The sequence below is a fragment of the Schistocerca nitens genome, chromosome 4, assembly GCF_023898315.1.
Source record: "Schistocerca nitens isolate TAMUIC-IGC-003100 chromosome 4, iqSchNite1.1, whole genome shotgun sequence".
Classification (NCBI taxonomy): Eukaryota; Metazoa; Arthropoda; class Insecta; order Orthoptera; family Acrididae; genus Schistocerca; species Schistocerca nitens.
In genome coordinates, this window is record NC_064617.1 from 241,217,419 (window position 1) to 241,238,762 (window position 21,344).

At 43.7% G+C, this 21,344-nt stretch overlaps 1 protein-coding gene across 1 annotated transcript in view; it reads right to left on the reverse strand.

Moving 5' to 3' along the window:
• LOC126252230 (uncharacterized) overlaps nucleotides 1–21,344 on the reverse strand; it is a 596,261-nt gene that overhangs the window by 398,885 nt on the left and 176,032 nt on the right. The gene's annotated exons all lie outside the window — the stretch shown is intronic.

A 21,344-nucleotide genomic window follows, 5' to 3' on the forward strand; every position in this document is an offset into this window, starting at 1 on the left:
CCGAGCTTATACCGAGCATCACTTCATTGACTTATCCTTTTGGACGTCTGGTCCAGGTTCCATAAATTAAACTGGGATTTTGTGGCACATGTATCTACAGCGGAGGCAGCACCCACATCTACATCTGCTTAACTTCATCATATTTAAAGTGCTCGTCTGAGGGTCATCTTGTTTTCCTGATTTTACATCTTTGGCTTTCTTCACTTGAGGGTATATAAAGTCAAAGGTGTGCAAAACAAAGGTAATCTGGAATGCAGTATCAGCTACACTACTGGCCATTAAAACTGCTACACCACGAAGATGACGTGCTACAGACCTACAAGAAGAAGATGCTGTGATATGCAAATGATTAGCTTTTCAGAGCATTCACACAGGGTTGGCGCCGGTGGCGACATCTGCAACGTGTTGACAGGAGGAAAGTTTCCAAACAATTTCTCATACACAAACAGCAGTTGACCGGCGTTGCCTGGTGAAACATTGTTGTGATGCCTCGTGTAAGGAGGAGAACTGCGTACCATCACGTTTCCGACTTTGATAACGGTCGTATTGTAGCCTATCGCGATTGCGGTTTATCGTATCACGAGACTGCTGCTCGCGCTGGTCGAGATCCAATGACTGTCAGCAGAATATGGAATCGATGGGTTCAGGAGGGTAATACGGAACGCCGTGCTGGATCCCAACGGCCTCGTACACTAGCAGTCGATATGACAGGCATCTTATCCGCATGGCTGTAACGGATCGCGCAGCCACGTCTCGATCCCTGAGTCAACAGATGGGGACGTTTGCAAGACAACAACCATCTGCACGAACAGTTCGACGACGTTTGCAGCAGCATGGACTATCAGCTCGGAGACCATGGCTGCGGTTCCCCTTGATGCTGCATCACAGACAGGAGCGCCTGCGACGGTGTACTCAACGACGAACCTGGATGCACGAATGGCAAAACGTCATTTTTTCGGATGAATACAGGTTCTGTTTACAGCATCATGATGGTCGCATCCGTGTTTGGCGACATCGCGGTGAACGGACATTGGTTACACGTCTCGGTCACCTACTGTTCGCATTGACGGCATTTTGAACAGTGGACGTTACATTTCAGATGTGTTACAACCCGTGGCTTTACCCTTCATTCGATCCCTGCGAAACCCTACATTTCAGCAGGATAATGCATGTTGCAGGTCCTGTACGGGCCTTTCTGGATACAGAAAATGTTCGACTGCTGCCCTGGCCAGTACGTTCTCCAGATCTCTCACCAATTGAACGTCTGGTCAATGGTGGCCGAGAAACTGTCTCGTCACAATACGCCAGTCACTACTCTTGATGAACTGTGGTATCGTGTTGAAGCTCCATGGGCAGCTGTACCTGTACACGCCATCGCAGCTGTGTTTGACTCAATGCCCAGGCGTATCAAGGCCGTTATTACGGCCAGAGGTGGTTGTTCAAGGTACTGAAAAAATGGCTCTGAGCACTATGGGACTTAACATCTGTGGTCATCAGTCCCCTAGAACTTAGAACTACTTAAACCTAACTAACCTAAGGACATCACACACATCCCTGCCCGAGGCAGGATTCGAACCTGCGACCGTAGCGGTCACGCTGTTCCAGACTGAAGCGCCTAGAACCGCACGGCCACACCGGCCGGCCTGGGCACTGACTTCTCAGGATCTGTGCACCCAAATTGCGTGAAAATGTAATCACATGTCAGTTCTAGTATAATATATTTGTCCAATGAATACCCGTTATCATCTGCATTTCTGCTAGGTGTAGCAATTTTAAAGTCCAGTAGTGCATTTCAGTAGATACGTTTCGGAATGTGTTAAGGTCTTCCCGTCCACGATTAGAGCAATGCCTCGAAGGGACCAGACGCCACGCTGAAGAGCTATGAAAATGTATCCAATAAAGTGACAGCAAGCTTACATGAATGGTATGCTTTATAAATAGATGCATTATTTTTTAGAAACGGGTCAGGATTGTATGACAGCCCTGTAACATGGACTCTAAAGGATGGTGTTTCGTCTTTTTTGAATTGCTCTTTCTGTTTCTCTCCGAAGCACAACACAGCACACACTCGTCACTATGCGTATGGCTTAGTAGTTCGTCTGAAGCACGATCCACACTTGATGGAACGGAACGGGATTGAATGGAATGTAAAAATAATGCGCAAGATGCACAACGCATTTAAAATGGCAGAATTGATACAGACCTTCAACGGAACTGAACAGAACGGAAAAGGGAGTCATCGTTAAATATTATCATGTAGAAAGTTTTGACGCTGACGCAGGTATGGGGTGGGGAGAGAGAGAGAGAGAGAGAGAGAGAGAGAGAGAGAGAGAGAGAGTGGTTGCTCCTAACATCGGCAGTTAACGATTCCTTTCCGCTCCCGGTCACTTACGTTATAGCAGTCGATTACGTTCTTTTTTGTCTTTTTAGTGTTTACTTGATTGTTTGCTTTGTTTTCATTACACTTTGACAAGATTCCATGAGGACGTCGATATTATTCCGAGCACGGTTCTTCCACAAAAGTAACTAAATATCTAAAATAGAAAAAAACTAGGTTTTACAGTACCTAGGAGATGGGAAAAGCTTGTATTTTGCGTAAATGAGAACGTGTAAGTAATCTGTTTAGGTTTTTATGTTGGTAACGCCACGTAGCGCTCTATATGAAAATCACTGACTGTGCTGTGTGAAGTCTGTGGCTGGTTGGCATTGTTGGAATAGTCGCTATTGTGTTGAGTTTTGCTCAGCTGTTTGAAAATCAAATAATGTAAGAGGTTTATCAGCACAGTAATTCATTAATTCTTCTAAGGGGACGTTACAAACGTGAACTGATGAAATAATTTTTATTTAAAAATCATTTTAACCGTGAAAAAGTCAGCTCATATAAAAAGAAAAATGCAAATGTTTCTGACGATAACTGACAATTAGAATGAAATCAAGGCACGATGGATTAGATAAATTGGGTGTATGTATTGTCATCTGAATATTGTTTGATGTGTTTGTGTGTATACGTTTTCTCGATCAGGCAATTTTTGTCAATAACTTACGTTATGAATTTTCTTTGTACATTAATAACCTCTGACAAGATAGTTCCTTAGTACTCGAAAGTACCTTATAACGTCGCTTTCACCTTTCCGTACTAAACGATTGGACAAGCAACTATCCTCTCGATATCTGGGTCCTCCGGTTTTATTGTAAAACGTATGAGGTTTTTTTTTATGTCCAGTGAGTATATGGCCTCGAAATTATTACTGAGTGAATAAAACTAGCGCGTGCATTATTCGAACGCCTAAATATTGAGATTATTTCAGCTCCACTGGTTTACTGAAAGCGTAACGACAACTGATCCAAATGAATAAATTGAATATACATAGGGCCCATCCGCTGTCCTTGTACGTCAGGGTCTATAATTAAAATAAATGGTCTTTGTAGTTACGTACGTGAAAAACGGTCGAATGAACATGTTTTTCTTGGGGTATTGAAGAAAATGGAGATCCTATCGCACTTGTCAAATGACCTTTTGTATGTTGCTTGGATATAAAAGAATTACCACGAGGTAAGAAAATGTGGAGAACAGCATCAAATCGGTCGAAAGACAGATTATATGTATATAGCTATCACACACCGATAGCACTTACTGCAGGATCTCTCGTCAGTGGATGTGGAATTAGTTTTTTAAATATGAAATCTAATATGAATGATGGACTGCATATCGTAAGGCAAATGGAAGAAGGCAAGATTCGGGACTGCACACAGGAGAAATGCCGGGTGATCAAAAAGTCAGTATAAATTTAAAAATTTAATAAACCACGGAATAATGTAGATAGAGAGGTAAAAATTGACACACATGCTTGGAATGATACGGGGTTTTATTAGAACCACCCCATATTGGTAGACGCGTGAAAGATCTGCGCGCGTCGTTTGGTGATGATGGTGTGCTCAGCCGCCACTTTTGTCATGCTTGGCCTCCCAGGTTCCCAGACCTCAGTCCGTGCGATTATTAGCTTTGGGGTTACCTGAAGTCGCAAGTGTATCGTGATCGACCGACATCTCTAGGGATGCTGAAAGACAACATCCGACGCCAATGCCTCACCATAACTCCGGACATGCTTTACAGTGCTGTTCACAACATTATTCCTCGACTACAGCTATTGTCGAGGAATGATTGTAGACATATTGAGCATTTCCAGCAAAGAATGATGTAATAGTTCCGCTTTACGCACTAAACATCACACAACATTCGCGTCTTACGCACACAGCCTTGTACGGGAATTTAATGTTTCCCTATGTCTGAACGTTCGGTTTAAACTAACTTCAGCGCTTCTTATTATTAACTGTTATATCTGTGTCGACTGTCTGCAATATGCGCTGGTCCTGGTCTCTGACGTTATACCGGATCACCTTGTCCGCATGAAACCGCTCCGTATCGCGCTGTGCTCAAGTATCTCCTTATACCTCGCTGACTCTGTGCGTGCCTACCTGGGCTGCTTACTGATCTCTCTTGGACACATCTTTGGATTACGGATACACGAATAGTGGCGAACTTGCGTGACCACAGACTATATGGATTCTTCTCTTCATATGTGTACACCACTTAACGTCTACCCGGCTAGGTCTATTTTTGTGAACTGTCAACGATAATAAAGAATGTTTATTGCAGGTGTAATACTAACTGCGCTATTTTGCAAAACAGGTATTGGCCGTATACAGGTTAGTTTAATGCACACGCTTCCGTGCTCTCGTCGTCGTTTTAGAGTCTTTCCAACTGATGGTTATCTGGAAAATTTTGGTAAACTGGGTGTCGTTTACCCATCTACTTATCATCAGGTTGTTTTTCTTCACCCTGTAGTATGTGCGCGTGTGCATTTTGTGATCATTGGTTCATATACTGCCAGTCTCATGAAACATGGCACTGCGTACCGTTTCATTTCGAGACCACAAGGTCAGACGAGTCCAGGGTCCGTCCAGGGTCCAAAGGTCAGCATGGTGGCGTCACTGTCCCGCTGAGATAGTTGTCCTTTTAGGACACTATTTGGGCAAACACCCACGCCGGCAAATAGTTGGCACGAGCGTAGCACAAGCAGAAATAATAAAAAAACTCGCCTTAGCAACACGATCGATATTTCGGTATATAAGGGAGAGAACTTGTAGGTCCATGCATCATGAGCTCAGCTTCTGCAATTGCCGGATCATCGATAACAGAAGAAACCACTACAGTGAGTATACTTCTTCATAATGGAATCTTTGTATAAACTTGCACGTAGTGACATTTGTGGAAACCTTAACAATGCAATTGATGTATTAGATCTTGGTTTACCACATACTATTGAAGACGATATTTTGTTAAATTTTCGTTATGACAAACTGAAATTTATGTTTGACGCATATCGGTTACCAGAAAGTTATATTTTTAACGAGAGTGTCAATGTACCTATGATTAGCGAAATAATTAATGATGCTCTTCAAGCAAGCGAAAAAATTAGGCCGGCCGGTGTGGCCGTGCGGTTCTAGGCGCTTGAGTTTGGAACCGCGTGACCGCTACGGTCGCAGGTTCGAATCCTGCCTCGGGCATGGATGTGTGTGATGTCCTTAGGTTAGTTAGGTTTAAGTAGTTCTAAGTTCTAGGGGACTGATGTTAAGTCCCATAGTGCTCAGAGCCATTTGAACCAGTTTTTGAAAAAATTAGACTTAATACATCAATTCCATGGCCAACAATGTGCTTACTTACTATGTGCAATTTTCCGCAAAGCACATTTTGGCAAAGCACATTCAAAAAAACTGTGCAGTTTATTGACATTTCATTCAAAGAATATATTTGGACAATTTGTGAATTATGCTTGTCTAAATTAACACTAAATTGACAAAAACAGTCACTACGACTAGAATAAAATCACACGATCATGTGTCTTGATTGTGTGGCAAAAAGGATCAAAAGATGTGTTGTTTGCCCATAGGAAAACATAGATGCCATTGTTTATAAACGGTATGTCTGTTTGCTGACTGATTAACACTGGTCTTCCAGTACCAAGTCATCAGCAGAAATCAGGAGGAGAATGGCGCTTCTCAAGAGTAACTTATGGAAGAAATTTAAATTGAATTTCCAGAGGATTTCGCTGTGGGCTCAGCATGATAGCCCGGTGTAGGGGGAACATTACACCCGAGGAGTCCGTGCCGTTACCTCTCTTGAAAAGGTTTCGTTTCAGTCAAACAGATTCCCTGGAGGGGTCGCTATAACATGACGGCCGCTCTGTATTTATCAGATGAATAGGAGACCCGGTAATCTCGCCTCGACACCGGAGCCGCTTCACAAATCACTCTCCGAGCACGGCCGATGGCGCCAACAGGGCGCGGTTGCAATTTCAGTTAAATCCCGCGAGAAATTTAATCTGCGAGATAACTCTCACCGTTCCGCTCCCTCAAACGCTGAGAGGAAGGAAGAAACAGTTGCGCGGGTAGAAAGAGATGGAGGGAAGAGGTGAAAAAAGGAATGAGAGGAGCAGTTGGAGTGGGGTTGTTGAGTAGGGTGAGGAGTGGGAGAGGGGCAGGGGTGGGGATGGTGTGGCATTCTGGGTGATGGTCGCGGCTCAGATTAGAACGGCGGAGTGTGCGGCACCTGTCGCGGCGTAAGTGCAGTGGAGGGGGAACAGAGGCAGTGGTGGGGGTAGAGGGTGCTGCGGAGTGGGGAATCAGGGAGTGCGGCAGGTGGAGGGGGAAGGGGGAGTTTAAACACTTGTCGCTTCTCGCGGTCACTGAGGCCGTGCAATCTGCGTGCCAGGCCGCTACATGCCGCACCGTCGTTTTTATTTCTTTGCACTCTCTCGAGCTGCCAGCTGGCCCTTTGCGTAACTCTTCCGGTGGGTATTTTTCACCATTCTGACAGCATCTGGCGGCGAGAAACGCCAGCAAGTAAAGCCTTTCACAGTTCCCCTCTTTTGTTTACTGTATAAAGTTTTATTCCGCATGAGTCATTTTTATTGCGCCGAGAACAAGAATTCCCTCTTGATTTTGGACGCACTCGCACTCCGTTCCAACACATTACTCTCCTATCGCGACGAGATCTTCCCACATCCCAAAGCTGACATATCTCTGCATTTCTCTTTCTTAGAATTGACTAGAGCAGAAACATTTTTATTTTTATATCTTACCACATTTTCCACAGTTAGCATTAATATTATTATTTATTAGTACTACTTTCGAATATGCATTTTTAAAAAAGCGTTTGAACTTGATTCGTCATGATTTGCTTTTAGTCCTTCGTTCTTCCCAAGTTCTCCTCATGTGCTCGTTGCGTTCTCCCTTTGTTTAAGTGTATACTTTGGCCAAGGGACGTCTTCTAGGATACTGACCTCAGGAAGAAATTACTGAGCATGTGCATTTGGAGCAAAGCATTATATAATAGTGAAACATGGACTATGGGAAAAGAACAGACGGAAGAGAATAGAAGAATGTTGAAAATTACGTGGACTAATAAGGTAAGGAATGAGGGGGTTCTCCACAGAACTGGTAAGGAAAAGAATATACGGAAAACACTGAAATCAGGTTGGTCGGCGCCCGGAATCAGTCACTGGTCCAGGAGCCTTTATAGGACCGCGCAACACAGCATCTCGACACTTCGCTTGAAGATGATGGGTACGAAACCCTTCGAAACGTTGCGAGAAGACGACGCCTTTACTCGGCTGATCACCCGAGAATATTTCACAAACCCATAGCAACCGGAATACCAACATGCAAAGCAAAAACGTTATGAACTTATGCACTGACGTAATAGTTAAGGTGCCATTAGCAATTATTTTACATTTCCATAATTAACTATAATTTCAGTCTGAATTTTATGACGGCATAGCTCTGTTATTCTGTACGTTATCTTACTGGATTCCTCCTCTTTTACTTAAGACTGAATCTATATTACTAGTCTTAACTTACGGAAGAGAGAGAGAGAGAGAGATAGAGAGGGAGAGAGAGGGAGGGAGAGAGAGAGAGAGGAACCGAAAACCCTACAAGAACTGAGGGTTGATCGGCCAGCGGCGGAGAGATGGGCATTGGCAATTAATTGCAGAGTGTGGAAAAAATGGAGCAATAAAAATGGGGAAAAATGATTTTGGTGTCCTACAGTTTTGACCTATTTCTGGTTATACTTGGATCACTCATACTAAATGTGCTTTCAGTTTTGCACTATCAGCTCTAGCTTTTTAGATGCAGTTTATTCGCGTTATAAGTCAATTCAACCATACTGGTCCGATTATACAACTACACCATTCACACACAATTAAATATGGAAGACGTCTGGATGAATCAGGCAATTCCTTGCTTCAAATGAAACTGTTTGGCTCCAGAGACATTTTTCAAGTCGCAAACATGTGTTGTATATATATATATATATATATATATATATATATATATATACTCCTGGAAATTGAAATAAGAACACCGTGAATTCATTGTCCCAGGAAGGGGAAACTTTATTGACACATTCCTGGGGTCAGATACATCACATGATCACACTGACAGAACCACAGGCACATAGACACAGGCAACAGAGCATGCACAATGTCGGCACTAGTACAGTGTATATCCACCTTTCGCAGCAATGCAGGCTGCTATTCTCCCATGGAGACGATCGTAGAGATGCTGGATGTAGTCCTGTGGAACGGCTTGCCATGCCATTTCCACCTGGCGCCTCAGTTGGACCAGCGTTCGTGCTGGACGTGCAGACCGCGTGAGACGACGCTTCATCCAGTCCCAAACATGCTCAATGGGGGACAGATCCGGAGATCTTGCTGGCCAGGGTAGTTGACTTACACCTTCTAGAGCACGTTGGGTGGCACGGGATACATGCGGACGTGCATTGTCCTGTTGGAACAGCAAGTTCCCTTGCCGGTCTAGGAATGGTAGAACGATGGGTTCGATGACGGTTTGTATGTACCGTGCACTATTCAGTGTCCCCTCGACGATCACCAGTGGTGTACGGCCAGTGTAGGAGATCGCTCCCCACACCATGATGCCGGGTGTTGGCCCTGTGTGCCTCGGTCGTATGCAGTCCTGATTGTGGCGCTCACCTGCACGGCGCCAAACACGCATATGACCATCATTGGCACCAAGGCAGAAGCGACTCTCATCGCTGAAGACGACACGTCTCCATTCGTCCCTCCATTCACGCCTGTCGCGACACCACTGGAGGCGGGCTGCACGATGTTGGGGCGTGAGCGGAAGACGGCCTAACGGTGTGCGGGACCGTAGCCCAGCTTCATGGAGACGGTTGAGAATGGTCCTCGCCGATACCCCAGGAGCAACAGTGTCCCTAATTTGTTGGGAAGTGGCGGTGCGGTCCCCTACGGCACTGCGTAGGATCCTACGGTCTTGGCGTGCATCCGTGCGTCGCTGCGGTCCGGTCCCAGGTCGACGGGCACGTGCACCTTCCGCCGACCACTGGCGACAACATCGATGTACTGTGGAGACCTCACGCCCCACGTGTTGAGCAATTCGGCGGTACGTCCACCCGGCCTCCCGCATGCCCACTATACGCCCTCGCTCAAAGTCCGTCAATTGCACATACGGTTCACGTCCACGCTGTCGCGGCATGCTACCAGTGTTAAAGACTGCGATGGAGCTCCGTATGCCACGGCAAACTGTCTGACACTGACGGCGGCGGTGCACAAATGCTGCGCAGCTAGCGCCATTCGACGGCCAACACCGCGGGTCCTGATGTGTCCGCTGTGCCGTGCGTGTGATCATTGCTTGTACAGCCCTCTCGCAGTGTCCGGAGCAAGTATGGTGGGTCTGACACACCGGTGTCAATGTGTTCTTTTTTCCATTTCCAGGAGTGTATATATATATATATATATATATATATATATATATATATATATATATATATATATATATAATGCTCATAAATTAAGGATAATTGCAGAATGTGGTGCCACACAACGTGGCACTACACAAAACTGGCGCTAATAGCGTTCGCACATAGGGAACACACACGACACAGATCTGGAAGTCCACGGTATTGGTGATAAGTTGAGAAAACCGTCCCGAAACACATGTGCTACAATATGTCACTGTTTCCTGCGCATGTACTCCGACATATATATGGGATATGATCACCATGCACACGTACACAGAGCACACAACGGGTTGGCATACTCTGGATCAGATGGTCGAGCAGCTGCTGGGGTATTGCCTCCCATTATTGCACCAGTGCCTGTCGGAGCTCCTGAAGTGTCGTAGGGGTTTGAAGACGTGCAGAAAAACGTCTACCGAGAGCATCCCAGACGTGGTAAATGGGGTTTAGGTCTGTTTCAGGGTACTCCTCCACGATGGCAGCTCGGAGGGGACGTGCGTTATCATCCATCCAGAGGAAGGTAGAATCCACTGCACTCCTGAAAAGGCGGACATACTGGTGCAAAATGACGTTCCGATACTCCTGACCTGTTACAGTTCCTCTGTCAAGGATATGCAGGAGTGAACGTGCACCAATCATAATACCACCCCACACCATCAAACCACGACCTCCATACAGGTACCTTTCAAGGACTTTAAGGGCTTGGTGTCTGGTTCCTGGTTCACGCCAGATGAAAACCCGGCGGTAATCACTGTTCAGACTATACCTGGACTCGTCCGTGAACATAACCTGGGACCACTGTTCCAATGACCATGTACTGTGTTCTTGACACCAGGCTTTATGGGCTCTCCTGTGACCAGGGGTCAGTGGAATGCACCTTGTAGGTCTCTGGGCACATAAACCATGTCTGTTCAGTTGTTTGTATACTGTGTGTCTGGAGACAACTGTTCCAGTAGCTGCGGTAAGATAACGAGCAAGGCTACCTGCAGTAATCCGTGGTCGTCTGCGGGCACTGGCAGTGAGATATCGGTCTTCTTGTGGTGTTGTACACTGTGTACGTCCCGTACTATAGAGTCTGGACACGTCTTTTGGAATCGTTGCCATAATCTTGAGATCACACATTGTGGCACACGGAGGGCCCGTGCTACGACCTGCTGTGTGTGACCAGCCTACAGTCGCCCTAGTAATCTACCTCTCATAACGTCATCAATATGTGTTCTTTGAGCCATTTTCAGCACACTATCACCATTAGCACGTCTGAAAACGTCTACACACTTACTCGCTGCACCGTACTCTGACATGCACCGACACACCTCTGCATATACGAGGTGTGGCTAGAAAAAAACCGGACTTGTACTGGTGAAACAATAAAACGAATGCAATAAGGCTGAAAGTCGCGTGGCCTGTCACGTGACTCTCGCTCCACCTACTGCTCGAGTTTCATCTGCCTCCTGCACTCAGTCTGCCCGTGGCGTCTGTTTTAAGTAGTTGACGTTTTGTCTGTGCGTCGGAAAATGTTGAGTGTACAGAAAGAACAGTGTGTTAACATCAAATTTTGTTTCAAACTAGGAAAATCTGCAAGTGAAACGTTTGTAATGTTACAACAAGTGTACGGCGATGGTTGTTTATCGCGAACACAAGTGTTTGAGTGGTTTAAACGATTTAAAGATGGCCGCGAAGACACCAGTGATGACACTCGCACTGGCAGACCATTGTCAGCAAAAACTGATGCAAACATTGAAAAAATCGGTAAACTTGTTCGACAAGATCGCCGTTTAACAATCAGAGCAGTGTCTGAGTTAACAGGAGTTGACAAGGAAAGTGTCGAACAAGTTTACCGATTTTTTCAATGTTTGCATCAGTTTTTGCTGACAATGGTCTGCCAGTGCGAGTGTCATCACTGGTGTCTTCGCGGCCATCTTTAAATCGTTTAAACCACTCAAACACTTGTGTTCGCGATAAACAATCATCGCCGTACACTTGTTGTAACATTACAAACGTTTCACTTGCAGATTTTCCTAGTTTGAAACAAAATTTGATGTTAACACGCTGTTCTTTCTTTACATTCAACATTTTACGACGCACAGACAAAACGTCAACTACTTAAAACAGACGCCACGGGCAGACTGAGTGCAGGAGGCAGATGAAACTCGAGCAGTAGGCGGAGCGAGAGTCACGTGACAGGCCACGCGACTTTCAGCCTTATTGCATTCGTTTTATTGTTTCACCAGTACTAGTCCGGTTTTTTTCTAGCCACACCTCGTATGAACTGCTGCCAGCGGCACTGTGCGACGACCGCAGGTCAAATGCACCGCGTGGTCATACCCCGAGGTGATTTAAACCCGCAAACCACCCACCAGAGCACTGTTTCACGGTGTATCAGCATTATAGCATTATCCTTAATTTATGAGCATGAACCGGATATTGACCTAGGTTTTGGCGCGGATAACCACGCCTTCTTCGGAACACACTAAAATTACAAACTGCCTAAAGTGGCATGATCCCACATCAATAAAGAACGTCCAAAAGGGCAAAAGACTCAGATATGCCCTTATGGGCGTTCTGTATCGATGATGGACCTTGCCTCTTTAGGCAGTTTGTAGTTTTAGTGTGTTCCGAAGAAGGCGTGGTTATCCGCGCCGAAACCTAGGTCAATATCCGGTTTCTACTTGCAATTGAGGCGGATTCTTTATATTCATTAAATTATTCATGATTGCTGACGCGCTGCAATGTTAAAAGTGCGTATTAGGGTATTCGTGCAGTTGGGCTGAGAGACCTAGGTTCGACTCCCAACCTTGTTACAGATTCTCATTCCTCGCTTCAATGTGCATATATACTTTTTGGTTTATTAAGAATTACATCAATTTAAGCACCCTTAGTTATTACACGTAAGTCGCATTTGGTTCGTTTATTTTCTTCCCTTAAGTCACTGAATCTTCGTTTCTGTGATTTCCTCCGATGTACTGATCTTGTACATTCACGCTAGATGCTCCAACAGTACTCCGGCATCATGTCTGTATCCCGTCGTCCACAGTATTGTTATTCTAGTGAACTTATTTCCTGGTGAAAACGCTTACCCTGTCTCTTATTCACTAACATTACCAAGGCCATCTGGAAATCGACGCAATTGACTGTGCAGGTAGTATAATTTTATACTCATTTTGCAACCAAGGGCACAAAAAATAATGAGCGTATTTTTCACTAGTTCTTCGTGGTTAGGAGCCACACAGTTTCCGAGGTAATTCTACACTACCATAGAGAACGACGACCAGGCAGCTGCTTCAGAATCATTAACTGAATGTTGAACTTTCTGGTGATTTAAGAGTTTGCGGATTTGTGATCCAGCAGACGTTTTTATTTGTAACATAGTCAGTGCAAGAAATTTTATACATATGTAGGCAAACAAGCTCCACCTCTATAGAAATCATTGATTGACTGCTTCAGAATCTAAGGCTGATATGAACTGGTAGCAATGTGATGATGTTTCTTTCCGTGATGACCTTTTTTTGTCCAAGGATCATGCTTTCTTTCACAGGTCGCTGTTTTGTCACCCAGTTTAGCTCTCCAATTACATAGACACATACAGCATGGGTGTTAGGTGTATCCCCCTTCTTGTCCTCCAAAGAAATTTTGAGCTCGACCCAGGTAAGGATAGCCCACTGATGACTGTGGTAGGAGATCTTCTCCATGACTGCTGCTATTGTAGCTTGTTCTTCTCGCAAAGCAACTGAGTGACTAATTGATATTGACGTACATTTGTTCTCATTGTACAAAAGAACACACTTAGGGTCGTGTTTCGAGCTATCTATAAATAACCGTTATTCACTTGGTGTGTATTTTCTTAACCCAGTTTCATTAGCAGTCCTTCAACGATGGCACAGAAAAGAAATTAGTCTGGTGTTGTGAAGAATGGCAGGAAATCTGCTTCCCTTTTGCTATAGAATATGACTTTTGTTCCCGCTAACAAATGGTGTTTCTCTGCCGGCCTTGAAGCTAACATTCCCTACAACTTTTTTTGGAAGACTTCGATCTCTGATGAGGGCATTCAGTTCCGCTTGGTTAAAGCCGGTTGCAGCTGATGAACGTCTTGTAAAATCACTGTCACCTAGCTGAGTGCAGCTTTAAGCTTAATCGTTCTCTTCTTCTGATGAGTCAGGAAGACTGGTAAATGCAGGAACAGGTATTTCCTCTGAATGTGGAACACGGCGCCTTGCGGAGGGTAGATCGGGACACAGTCACCTTTTCCCGTTATTGCAACTGGTACCCTTTACATTCAGTCATTACTATGGTTTATTTGTTCTTACCACATCATTGGTACCCCGAATTTCAAGCAGTTCCGTTTCCCATTTGTCCACTGGCGCAGATGCACATTGCACTTTTTATATACTACGTGAGGTGCCCAAGCCTGGTCCTGGTCTTCCACTTTACTTTGAAATAATCCAAAAAAACTCTTTGTATGAAACCCATTATGGGTTCTTTTTCCTGAATGAATGCGTACTCCCTACAGATGAAACAAAACACATGAAGATTACTCATACATTTTCTCCTTGGTGAAGTCATGTTACTGCCCACAAAAAACAGAAGTAAATGTCAGAATAGTTAAATTACGTATGTAACAACAGCTGAAGAAGACAGCGAATCACGCCGTCAAAATATCGTGCGAGGAAGACGTGAACAGCTGGCAGAAGACGAGATTATTGAACATGTAAACACATCGGCGGGAAAGTATGAAGAATTACAACATAAATAGATCTTGAATAAAATCAATTAGTCTTATGCAAACAACCAATTTACAAACGGTGGGGTAAGAACAAAGTAATCGTAAGACAAATGTGTGTCATTAATAGATCATAAACTAGAGCTGATGGAACAAAATGGATGGCATTTTCGGAATCAGAAGCACCAAAACACCACAGAATCAGTCAAAAAATTTCAGGCAGCAGGGAAAAAAAAAGTTTTGTTCCCCCTTGTCATGAGCGTAATGGCTGTAATGAATATTGTAGCGTCTGGCTAGTGCTGCGTGATTCAGCCACAAGCCAAACAGCAGAGTGCTGCGGGTAGCCGTTCTGTCAAGGCGCCTGAAACACTATTGTAGCTCATCTTGACTGCGACAACCAGTGCCCTATAGGGGGCGCTACATCCACCGGATGCAGCCGGAACTAGCTCTCGTTCACGAACCACGAGATATTAGACAACTTCACTGTGTTCCTGCGCCGGGCGTCATTTATAGGATACCACCCAGCATCTCGTCAGTCTCCATGCGTTCCAGGTTCGTCATCAACGATCTACTTTCGCAATGCCACGACTACATTCCTCAGAGTGCAGTGCTTGTCACTTGATCTAGGATATCGGCAGTGTAGTCTATATCGACCGCGTCTGCGCAGTGTTGCTCGATCCTGACAGACTAAGGCCCGATCTGTTCCTTTAAATGTTATCGTATTAGTGACAATTTTTCATAGCTGATCAGGACGATATTTATATTGCCTTCACTAGGAAGCTGTTTCAGTTGCTCAACGTTATCGTGTGCCTTCTGTGTTTTAATAAATTTCTGTGGATCTTGGCTATTTGGCCATCTTGTGCATGCATCACCCACAACGGGATACTACAAAAAGTGGATAGAAGTGGTCGAGACAGGTAATCAGGCAAACGGGTGTTGTATGATGAAGAAACTTCTTCACTGGATTCCAAATCAATACGATAAGAGCGAGACAACGGCCTGTACAAGTGGAGAGATGGAGTTAGACAACATGAAGGAGCAGAATGACGAAACTCTCACCTACAAAATTTCAAGAAACCATATTAAGTGTTGAATCCAATAGTATGTTGCAACTCTCTAACAGTGGTTCCTCTAAGGACCGTGAGAAAGACGTTAGACTAGTTGCATCAAACACAACGGAATTTGAGCAATGCAGTAAGAAACTGATTGTGACGATGAGAGGTAATCTGGGAGTGTGTATTGATGAGCTGTGGCGTTCTGGAAAGTATTGTCCTTGAGCGACTGTATTAGCATATAGGATAACTTATATTTATATTTCATGTGATGAATGACCACTTGCTCTAAATGTAGGAAAATAAATGTTACTGCATGTGAGTAAGAAAAAAAATTCCTTTAACTTTCGAGTCCGGTATTAAAGTGTAATACTTGACACATTTACGTATTTGCAAAAGGACATGAAATGGAAAGAGCACTTAAGATCGGTAATAGAGAATATAAGAACCCACATACCTAATCAACACAGCAAGCGGGCGGATTATGTGTCAATCTTTGAGAAGATTCATAATTATCTGCCACATGTCGCGAATGGATGCTCACTAGGTAGGGAGGAAAGAAACGAATGAATTGTTCCATTACCTGGCTTACCAAGGATAGGAAAGTCAAAAGAACAGAGATACTCAGAAGTCTTGGCTAACTTATCGAAGTGTGCCCAAGCAAGGAAATTAAAATATGACCGAGGTGTGAAGAATGCACTATCGTTTGGAGTAAATGATTTGGTATTGTTAAGGACTCACACGAAGTCATCTATTATGCACAAAATAAACAAGAAGTGGTAAATGCTACATGGAGGGCCATACAGGATAATAAGGATACCACGTGGGGTGCATCTACCTGTTATCTGTCACCAAGGCAAATAAGGTAAAGGGTTTGTACCCCTACAAAGACTTATAGAAATGTATGCAGTAGTTGTAAGTTCTAAATAGTAGATATAAGTTTATGGCAATTAGTGTTTACCAACCATTTTCATGTGAAATGTGTTTTGTGTTTAGTATATATGTATGTGTTACTTGGCCACCAGCCAGGACTGAACATTTGCAGATAAAGGAAGAACTGCCTTTAGCAGTATAATGTACAGTAATTTGACAAAGGAAGGCATTCCTGGTAGACAAGAGTTACTGCAGGTCAAAGTAAATATTGAATTGAAAAGTAATGTAAAGTGCCTTAAGCAATAATTAGGCAATGATATTTGAATGCCATATAGGGAATTTGAAACTCTTATGTAGAGATTTTGTATTGTAATACCCAGACTACTTCTGTGCATCTCACAAGAGTAAAACATATAGGAAAGGTGTGCGTCTTCTCCACGCACAACTTCACATGGAAGTCTTATTTCGTGGACGAATAGCCATGATTCCTTAGTTTCAGAATTCGCATGTGTTGTTGTAATAGGGAACATACACTGTCGTCCTAACGAATTAATATCCAAATGGATTTAACTTCTGACAGTAATTATAATTAGGATTTGACTATACGGTAGAGATTGTTGTAAAGTCCAAGCTAACACTTGGTTCAAGAATCATAAAAGAAGGTTGTATACCTGGAAGATTCCTGGAGATACTAAAAGGTATCAGATAGATTATATAATGGTAAGACAGAGATTTAGGAACCGGGTTTTAAATTGTAAGACATTTCCAGGGGCAGATGTGGATTCTGACCACAATCTATTGGTTATGAACTGCAGATTGAAACTGAAGAAACTGCAAAAAGGTGGGAATTTAAGGAGATGGGACCTGGATAAACTGAAAGAACCAGAGGTTGTACAGAGTTTCAGGGAGAGCATAAGGGAACAATTGACAGGAATGGGGGAAAGAAATACAGTACAAGAAGAATGGGTAGCTCTGAGGGATGAAGTAGTGAAGGCAGCAGAGGATCAAGTAGGTAAAAAGACGAGGGCTAATAGAAATCCTTGGGTAACAGAAGAAATATTGAATTTAATTGATGAAAGGAGAAAATATAAAAATGCAGTAAATGAAGCAGGCAAAAAGGAATACAAACGTCTCAAAAATGAGATCGACAGGAAGTGCAAAATGGCTAAGCAGGCATGGCTAGAGGACAAATGTAAGGATGTAGAGGCTTGTCTCACTAGGGGTAAGACAGATACTGCCTACAGGAAAATTAAAGAGAACTTTGGAGAGAAGAGAACCACTTGTATGAATATCAAGAGCTCAGATGGCAACCCAGTTCTAAGCAAAGAAGGGAAGGCAGAAAGGTGGAAGGAGTATATAGAGGGTTTATACAAGGGCGATGTACTTGAGGACAATATTATGGAAATGGAAGAGGACGTAGATGAAGATGAAATGGGAGATAAAATACTGCGTGAAGAGTTTGACAGAGCACTGAAGGACCTGAGTCGAAACAAGGCCCCGGGAGCAGACAACATTCCATTAGAACTACTGATGGCCTTGGGAGAGCCAGTCATGACAAAACTACCATCTGGTGAGCAAGATGTATGAGACAGGCGAAATACCCTCAGACTTCAAGAAGAATATAATAATTCCAATCCCAAAGAAAGCAGGTGTTGACAGATGTGAAAATTACCGAACTATCAGTTTAATAAGTCACAGCTGCAAAATACTAACGCGAATTCTTTACAGACGAATGGAAAAACTGGTAGAAGCGGACCTCGGGGAAGATCAGTTTGGATTCCGTAGAAATGTTGGAACACGTGAGGCAATACTAACCTTACGACTTATCTTAGAAGAAAGATTAAGAAAAGACAAACCTACGTTTCTAGCATTTGTAGACTTAGAGAAAGCTTTTGACAACGTTAACTGGAATACTCTCTTTCAAGTTCTGAAGGTGGCAGGGGTAAAATACAGGGAGCGAAAGGCTATTTACAATTTGTACAGAAACCAGATGGCAGTTATAAGAGTCGAGGGGCATGAAAGGGAAGCAGTGGTTGGGAAAGGAGTGAGACAGGGTTGTAGCCTCTCCCCGATGTTATTCAATCTGTATATTGAGCAAGCATAAAGGAAACAAAAGAAAAATTCGGAGTAGGTATTAAAATTCATGGAGAAGAAGTAAAAACTTTGAGGTTCTCCGATGACATTGTAATTCTGTCAGAGACAGCAAAGGACTTGGAAGAGCAGTTGAACGGAATGGACAGTGTCTTGAAAGGAGGATATAAGATGAACATCAACAAAAGCAAAACGAGGATAATGGAATGTAGTCAAATTAAATCGGGTGATGCTGAGGGGATTAGATTAGGAAATGAGACACTTAAAGTAGTAAAGGAGTTTTGCTATTTAGGGAGCAAAATAACTGATGATGGTCGAAGTAGAGAGGATATAAAATGTAGACTGGCAATGGCAAGGAAAGCGTTTCTGAAGAAGAGAAATTTGTTAACATCGAGTATAGATTTAAGTGTCAGGAAGTCGTTTCTGAAAGTATTTGTACGGAGTGTAGCCATGTATGGAAGTGAAACATGGACAATAATCAGTTTGGACAAGAAGAGAATAGAAGCTTTTGAAATGTGGTGCTACAGAAGAACGCTGAGGATAAGGTGGGTAGATCACGTAACTAATGAGGAGGTATTGAATAGGATTGGGGAGAAGAGAAGTTTGTGGCACAACTTGACTAGAAGAAGGGATCGGTTGGTAGGACATGTTTTGAGGCATCAAGGGATCACAAATTTGGCATTGGAGGGCAGCATGGGGGGTAAAAATAGTAGAGGGAGACCAAGAGATCAATACACTAAGCAGATTCAGAAGGATGTAGGTTGCAGTAGGTACTGGGAGATGAAGAAGCTTGCACAGGATAGAGTAGCATGGAGAGCTGCATCAAACCAGTCTCAGGACTGAAGACCACAACAACAACAACAACAGGGCAGGATCGTTAACCAGCACTCATGTTCTCGTCCATAAGATGAATAAGAGCCAGATAAATAAAGTAAAAAAGTTATCCACAGTCTGGTTACTAAGAAGAACTTTAAACCGAAAGCGTGTTAGTGACTTGGAACTGTGATTCACAATATGTATGTACTGAAGAATGAATACTCCTTGGTAGAAGACAGTGCAATATTGAACATTATGAGTAAAAACCCTGACTACGTTGAAACGTCGATATCAGCCTGTTGTCTCGTAAAACCAAGCTATGTATTAAAGACGTGCGTACAAAACCTGAGTGAAAGTGGCAGTGGAAATAGCATAGGCAGTGGTTACGTACGGATGAGTTGAGGTCAATGTGTGTGAGACTGCTAAAATTCACTCGCAGACAACAGTCCGCGTACCTCACTAACTGTGCCGGCCGCGGTGGTCTCGCGGTTCTAGGCGCGCAGTCCGGAACCGCACTGCTGCCTCGGTCGCAGGTTCGAATTCTGCCTCGGGCATGGATGTGTGTGATGTCCTTAGGTTAGTTAGGTTTAAGTAGTTCTAAGTTCTAGGGGACTGATGACCACAGCTGTTAAGTCCCATAGTGCTCAGAGCCATTTGAACCATTTGAGCCTCAGTAACTGTCGGTGATGAGGCGCAGGCAATGTACGATCGGAGCACTGAATGTATACAGAACGCAGTGTACCCGCGAGCGTCCACGCTCTATCAATTTACAAACTATAGAAAAGTCATGTGACAACAGTGTGTTTACGTATATCAAATTCTGCGTACCGAAAACAGAGGCATGTTCGATAAATGTGGAAGACGTGTGAGAATGAATCGGCGAGGCAAATAATGTTGAGAACTGGTCCTGAATGAACAATAATAATGCATAATCCTCATTTAATTCATTCCGTGGCGCGCAACATCTAAGTTAATCAGTGTGTAATGCAGTACTTCAAACATTTTAAAGGATACGCATGGTGGAGTTGCGCAGTCGAAACCAGTCCAAGTTCGCGGACACGAGGCAGAGAAAAGTTGGCGACAGCATCTAAGCAGTTGTCGCCTGGGAGTTCGGAGTTTGGCCCAATGTTCCTGCGGGGTGGTGCTCAACATATACACCTAGACTGTCTCGGTCTGCAACGACGCGGCAGCAAAACTTCGCCTACGTTGTCGGAGACTCCATACGACGGAGAATGTCGAAGAATTTAAATTATTTGCACCGTATAATTGGAAAGCCACTCTCTTTGGAGAAATTCTGTAAAACTTCATGCTTGTAGCAAAAATAATTATGCATTCACGTTTGTTCCGTGCATTTATACATAGCTCTAAATTGTTAGCATAATAGCTCTCATTGAATCAAATGTTTTACAAATGCTGGACGAAAGTAATACGTGAGCCAACTGGGAGTGGATATAGGTCCTTTCATGGTTTTTCGAGCCGTTTCCCTAATGCATGCATCCGTAATATGAAAACCACAAACTTTCTAACGACTCAAGCTAACAAATCTCCATTCCAAACCAAAGTAGTTTATAAGAACAGCTGGAAAACTGTATACTTTCAAGTAGCCCTAAAAACAGGTTTAATTAGTTCTAAGTTCTTGGCGATTGCTGACCTCAGAAGTTAAGTCGCATAGTGCTCAGAGCCATTTGAACCAAGTGAAAGTAAGCAAACAAGCCTTGCCATTTCTTCGTCTAGTATAGTGAAGATTAATTTTTTAGTGGAGATAACAGCAGTCAGTTTTTGCACGAGAACTTGATACTTCCAAGAAAGCATTACATAAATCCTCAGTCCTATGAATCTGAAGTGGTCGACTTTACTGACTGACTGGCACCTTGGGGCAATGAAATTTCCGCGTCGCAAGCTGTATGCAAGGCGTTTTGTTATGCGTTAATCTGTTCTCTCAAAACTAAGTTCTGAT